This window comes from Prosopis cineraria, unplaced genomic scaffold, assembly GCF_029017545.1.
Source record: "Prosopis cineraria cultivar Desert tree isolate PC_DT_omini unplaced genomic scaffold, ASM2901754v1 PC15, whole genome shotgun sequence".
Lineage (NCBI taxonomy): Eukaryota > Viridiplantae > Streptophyta > Magnoliopsida > Fabales > Fabaceae > Prosopis > Prosopis cineraria.
Window position 1 is genome coordinate 3,979,660 of NW_026555346.1, and position 7,688 is coordinate 3,987,347.

Here is a 7,688-nt window from a genome sequence, read left to right on the forward strand (position 1 = left end):
ATATAATATAATAAATGTTAATTATTTTTAAAATTTTATATCATTTTATTCTAAAATACCATATATTTAAGTGTATTACTATAGTTATTTAAAAAAAATAAAAATATTTATATTTTCTTATTTTTATTATTTTTAATCAAATAAAATATCTCAAAATAATAATTAAAATATATTTTAATATTTATTTTTATATTTTAAGACTCACTTTTTTTAAAAAAAAAGTTGAGTCATATACACCATTTTCTTGTCCAAAAAATTATATTTTATATTTTTTATAAAATAAAATAATTAATTTTAAATTAAAAATAATTTTAAAAATAAAATTTGGGCATGTACGAATTCCTAGCTCTATTACTAAACAAACATAATAAATAAAATAATATTTTTAAATAATTATTTAATTATCATTCATGCCAGACTTGATTAAAAATTAAAAATAAACTAAAGTAAATATCCTTTATATATAAGGCTTAAACAATATAAAAGGTTAAAGAAAAAAATTAAAAAAATAGTGTTTTACCCATAATTAAATTATTTTTTATATAATATAATGATGACTATTTTTTTCATATTCTTAAAAACAATAAGTATAATTTATCCAATAGTTATTAAAAACTTTAAGCTAATCAGGGTAATGATTTTAAATTAGTGATTTAACCATAGTTGAATTAAAATTAATTTGATCATAATTAAAATAGTATAATTTAATTAAAATTTATAAATATTTTTATATAACCATGATAAGGGTAATATTTAAACAAATAAGACATTAATTTACAAGTAAAGGAAACATTCATGAATAAATTGCATATAATACAACAAAATAGTAACAGAGCTACTTAACTATAAAATTAATAATTTATTATTTTTTTATTTCTTTCAAATTAAAATAATATTTTATCCTTAATAAAATTATTTAAAAATTAAAATTGACTAAAAAATAAAGAAAAAAATATTTTTAAAAAATTTTTTGAGTATTCGGGCCAACTCAAATAAGCCTAAAGCCTGAATACGTTAGGGTCGGGTTTGACAATATAAATTTTTTAAAATGAGTAAGATTTTTTAAGCTTGACTCGAATAAGTCTAACACAACTAAATTATCGGCTCTACCCAATGTATGGAAGTCATAGGTTTGCTGCTGCCCGTACCTAATCCAAATATGTTTAATGGCCAAGGATTGATGGCTGTAACATTAAATTAAATACATTACTAATTACCAATTTAATCGCCATTATTTTAACAAGGCAAAAGTTGACTAAGAGAGGACTGGGAATTAAAATTGCAAAATATTGAAGGACTTAAATATTCTATGAAGTTACAAATAAAATTAACAAAAATGGGAGGAAAAAAGGCACTGAAAGAGACACAGATTCACCGAATTCAAAAACTATTTTCTCAGCCACTGGATCACAACAATCAATTCATTCGTTCGTGAACTCTTTCTCAGACGCTAGATCATAAAATTAACGAAAAAGAAAGTATAGATGTAAATAATTGCAATAAAGAGTAACGCATTTCTTCCATTTTCTCCAAGCAAGCGACTTCGACGGATATTTAGGCACTGTTATCTTCAATGCTATGCCACTGCACAAATAGGACCGAGTAGAGAATACAGAGCGCTTTCAATGGCAGGTGCTCATCACTTGGAAGAAAATGAGATGATTATAATCCATACAAGTGGAAAATGTAATTATTTATTGAGGTCGTCACAAATTGAGAGCGCGACCAGCAAAATAAAAAAATCTCAATTAATTGTCAGCATCACAACTCTTTCTTCACGACAACTCTACCTTATTTTTCATTTATTTTCTAAGAGTTTCTTATTCTTAACTTATTTCAATTTAAAATTTACACATTTTTTCAGTTTGGCAGCACCATTTTTTAAAAGGCCAGAGAAGAATTAAAGTGCAACGTAAATGTATCACATTAAGTTGGCAAATGGTAAATATAGGACCTGTTTATTTGTTTTCCCTTTTTTTTTTTGTTTCAAAGGACTGATCTGCTAAACAATTTTTATAATTGTTTATCAAAACAAAAAAAAAATGTTTGACTGTATTGATTTAAAAATAGTTTCAGAATTAAAAAACTAGTTGATGATAGTTGCTAGTGATTAATAATGGTGTTTTATAATAGCCACTGGTTAAATTGACTCTAATTTTCAATAACCAAATGTATAATATATTTTGAAAACATAAAAATAAAATGAAAACAACTCTAAAATATTTCTATTATTTTTAAAAATAAGAAATGAAACGATTTTGAAAATAATTAAAATCCAAACACTTATCCAACTGAGTTTTTTTATTTTTAAAATCAAAATATTATTTTTGAAAACAGAAACTAAACAGATTTATAACCCATCTGTTTAATATTATAAGACATTTTTGATTGAAGTGCACCTCTAATGAGTTAATTAATTGTTCTTAAATTACACCATATTTGTCCTCATTTAATAAGGTATTTTAATTAGAAATTTTTTTTCATTACACCCCTAATCAAGGGTATTTTGGAAAAAAAATATCATTAACTACCCCTTGAAATATCAAAATACCTTGCATTTTTTATTTTTAATAGAGGGAGTATATTGTTAGATACTTAGGTCTCGTTTAGTTGTTATAAAGTAATGAATTGATTTGATTAAAAGGATAAATATAAAAATAAAATGATAAGAATGAAATGGATTGAAAAAATTAAAATAAAAATAAATTGAATCACCCTTATCTTTCATGATACGTATGATAAAACTCAATATCATATACTATAAATGTGACAACCATCACATTTTCTAGAAACCCCATGAATCACAACTTATAATTCTATGAATTAAATTACCTTTATATTTTATGAATATAGTTCACCTATACTCCTACATCTTCCAAAGGAAAAAATCAGGTTTACTCAACTTGGTTACATATACAATAAAGAGAAAATCGCAATCAAGGATCATTGAACAATATTTATTATTGTGCAAGACTAAATAATTTCGATATTGCTCTACAATATTTATTAAAGATCTTATTTATATTTATTTAGTTAAAATAAGTATTGTCACATTAAAAAAAACATTTAAGTCATAATAAGAAATGCATCACTGTAAAATAAAATGCGCAACACAATGGGATGGTGTATAGGGAAACGAAATAAAGTGTGGAAAAGGAAATCTGGGCGTATGACGAAAATTAAATAGTTTGATTTCATGATCAATTGTCAATAGAAAGTTGTAATATTTGGATATATTTAATAGCAGGAATGACACTAAAGACATTAAAAACATGCATAATTGTAGTTTGATCTTGAAAAAGTTTGATATTGTGCTACAGGCTTTGAGGCTCTTATTACAACTTTTATTGAGATTAAAAGTATATTTTTACCCTTTGTTTGATTTGAATATAGAAAACTTGTGCAAAACCATATATAGCATAACATCTACTATATACAAGATAATGCTCATATATGCTCAATTAAAAGTTTATACATTTTAAGTATTTCAGTAGCCTAGACTCAATAAAATGGATAACTTAGACAGATTATGCACAATACAATATTCACTATGCATAAGACAATACTCGTGTATGCTCAACTCAAAGTCGATACTTTTTTAGTATTTCAATAGCCTAAGCTCAACAAAAGGACAACTTAAGCATATCATGTACAACACAACATTTATTATGCACAAGACAATGCTCTTGCATACTTAACTCAAAGTCCATGCCTTTTCAGTATTTTAGTGGTCTACACTCAACAAAATGGATAATTTAGGCAGACTATGCACAATACAATATCCATTATGCATAAGACAATGCTTATGTATGCTCAACTCAAAATCTATGTTTTTCTAGTATTGAAAAAATATAATTATATCATATATGCATTATCTCATGTTGATATTAGCCTAGCTACTAAAACAAGTGTCAACATGAAATTTGACATGATATTTCAAGCCTAATATATACAAAAAATTAGCAACTATATCCAAAACATCTAACAATTATTTTTCTATATAAAAAAATCTGGATTCTCAATTATTCAAAAAATATTACTTGAGAATGCTTTCATATACGTAATTATAGTTGCTTATGTACACAAAAAAAGTACAATGCGATTACTTCTCATACTGGGTTAGGATTTTTACATGTCTTGCGCTCCTACGTCTTAAATAATGATAAATCTTTTTATCTTAAAATAGAGACTATATCCTCCTTCTTCGTGGCCTTCCAAGAGGAAGGTTGGTTAAAGAAGGTTGCAAAAAAGTTTGTGATGAGTTATCTATCAATGTTGCTGTATCAATAGGCTAAATTTAACAAAATGCACAAGTACGCAAATAATGTATAATACAATATTAATTATGCACAACACAAGGTTTTTATATTTTCAACTAAAAATCCATACAATTATAATTTATCAGCAGGCTAGGCTTAATAAAATGGTCAAGTTAGGCAAACAATATACAACATAAAATTCACTATTCACAACATAAGGTTCATATATTCTCAACTGAAAGTCCATGTGATTTCAGTTTATTAGTAGGTCATGCTTAACAAAATTCTCAATTTAGACAAATAATGTACAATACAATATTTACTATGCACAGCACAAGGTTCATTTTCAATTGAAAGTATACGATTCTAGTTTATTAATATGTTAGACTTAATAAAATACTCAATTTAGGCAAATAATATATAACATAATATCTACTATGTATAACACAAGGTTTATGTATTTTTAATTGAAATTTCATGCGATTCCAGTTTATCATTAGGTTAGGTTTAATAAAATGCACAATTCAAAGTTAATTTTTGAACAACAGATATTTTAAAATTTCTAATAGCATATATTTTCATATTAGGTTATATTTTATTCAATTCACACGTTAAAGTCTAATATAGACAAGCCAACCATCATTATTGTACAACAACCAATTTAATTTAAAACTTTCATTGCTAACTTAATGATTCAGTAACCTTTAGCATATATCAGCAGTAAAATCATAACTAAAATTCCAACTCAAGGTTTTTCCATTTAATTGAATATTTGGTTGAAATTCAACTATTTTGAATAATCCTCTCATCAATTGATATGGGGCTAAAAAACCAACAACCCCATTCTATCATTATTTTCTTGTGGTTCAATGAAGAAAACATGGCCAAGTAAGAAGCAGTCAATAGCAATAGATACTGAAAGCTAAGAAAATGTTACATCACTCTCTGCTTATGGTTCAACTATCAGCTCTTTCCTGTCTCAGCATGAAAAGGGTGGATAGCATCCTTAATCAAAGCTCAATAGACAAATTTTTCACTCAAGCATTACTTGAGATGGAGAAATTTTAAAATCTACGTACTTTGAAAGCTACTCCTTGCCACTAGAGTTGAGAAACCTTAACATCTTTTAACTGAGTAGCCTTTTCGCGTTTGTCATCAGTTTCACTGCTTTCTGTTCGTTCATTTTTGTTTCCTTTCATAAAAGGTAAAATTATATTTTTGGTGTGAAGAAAAATTATAATAAAGGCCCCAAAACCTGCAATGCAATATCAGACTTTTTTAAACTCAACTATAATTATTTGTATTTTTAAGGCCTGTAGTGTCCATTTCCCTATTTAGTATCCCTTATTTGGATAAAATATTTCAAATTCAAATACAATATAAAAAGAAGAAGATGGAAAATGAAAACATGAAGAAAGGAACAAGAGGAATTATTTGACTAATTAAATTTCAATAACAAGTTTTTGTTTGGAAAAAAAAAGTAAGTTTTATTTTTATTTTATCAACAATCAATTTCTTCGTTAATAGCTCTAAGATATTAACTTGATAGTAGAAAAAAAAACATAATCTAATGAACAAGCCTCTACTTAAAAAAATAACTCATATTTTTATTTTAACAACAATTAATTATCCAATCATAACAAATATACGTGAGGGATAATGTTGTTTTTCACAATAAATTTTAATATTCCCTCGTCCCAAATTATATAGCATTTTTAAATAAGTTTTTTCGTTTCAAAATATAAAACACTTTTAATAAATTAAGGTTTCATTAAATACAATAATTTTAATATTATCTTTTCTCTCTATATGACTAATTTCTATTCCTTCTCTTTTTAATATATTAAATGATGAGTATTTTTAAAAATTTATATTTTTATTTTAAAAAGATAAAGTTATTAAGTGTATTTAGTGATTAGTATGTGAGGTTTTGTTTAAAAATATTTTATAATTTAAAATAGAGGAAGTAATATTTAATTTCTTTATTCTTACATAACAAAACTAGAATTATTTGATCCAGCATACTAATCAATGCTGTCTTGTGGTTTTCGGTTGTGATTTTTTTTTTTTTCAATAAATGCTGAACTTGTCCATTCCTGGCCGCTATTTCCTTGTTCTTGTTCTTGTTTTTTTTTTTCCGCTGCTGCATCGGAAATAAATAAATAAGTAAGTAAATAAAAAGGCAAAGAAGGCCTCTATTTCCTAGTACAAGAGATTCAGTATTTTACTATCAGATCAACGAGATCGCCTTTGTCACGCTAGTGAGAGGAGCACATTAAATGCTGAAATGACCGTTTAGATTCACTTTAGATTATTCATATTAATAATTTTCTTTTTTTCAAATAAAAAAATTATAAAATTTAATAAATTTATTAATTATTAATATGTACAATTCATATTTAATCAAATTAGTTTAAATTTAATATTTTTTTTTATAATTTTTATAAATTGATCATATAAATTTACTTTGAATTATTTTAAATCTGATAATATAATAAATTAAAAATTTTGAATATGAACAAAACAAAGTAAATTTATATGATTAATTTATAAAAATTATAAAATAAATTAATATTAAATTTGAACCAGTCTATTAAAATATAAACGGTACTTATTGATAATTAATATATTTACTTAATATTTTATAAATTTTTATTTAAAAAATAAAAAATTTAAATTTAAATCATTCAAATCAGGATTGTAAAGATGGGCTGCCCATCGCCCGGTGGTATGGAGCTCCATAGTAAGATTGCTTGTTTGGGCTTTTTTTTTTTTTTTTCCAGATCCCTCAGTTTTGACTTAGCCGTGAAACACCTCAGTTCAAGTTTCAATGAGGTGGCTTTGGAATCTAAATTCCCTGGGACCGAGTGTTTTTAATTCTGGGTTATGCCTCTCTTGTACAAAAAATAAAAGGATGAAACTCATGCAAGCGGTTTGATTGCTGGCCAAACAAATTATTTTAACTAAAAAATTAGTTGAGTTTATAAAAATTTGATCTGCAATTTATAAAATCGGGATTAAATCTTAATACCAATATATGTAAATACATATATAAGCAATCTTTGAGGGTGAAGATATGTCTGGTCCATAGTAGTTTTTTGAAATTCGACTTGCCTAAATTTTATTTTTTTAATATTTTAACAAAAAAATGCCAAAGCCTGTAACCTTGAACGGCTTAAAAGTGTTTAAATAAAAAACTTGACACAGTCGATTTGAAAAAAATCCGTGGAAAGGTTGCCAAGTGTTGAATTTCATATATTCAACTTTCTCAGTGATTGAATTGGATAGAGAAAAACAAAATCACTCGCGTTATTTGAATAGGCATGTAAAATATTGCACGCAATCTTGACCGGATTACACGACCGTGCCTCTTCAGATGCTGAAGCTGAATTTAGATTAGGCATCAATTAGCATTACACTGAATTCTTC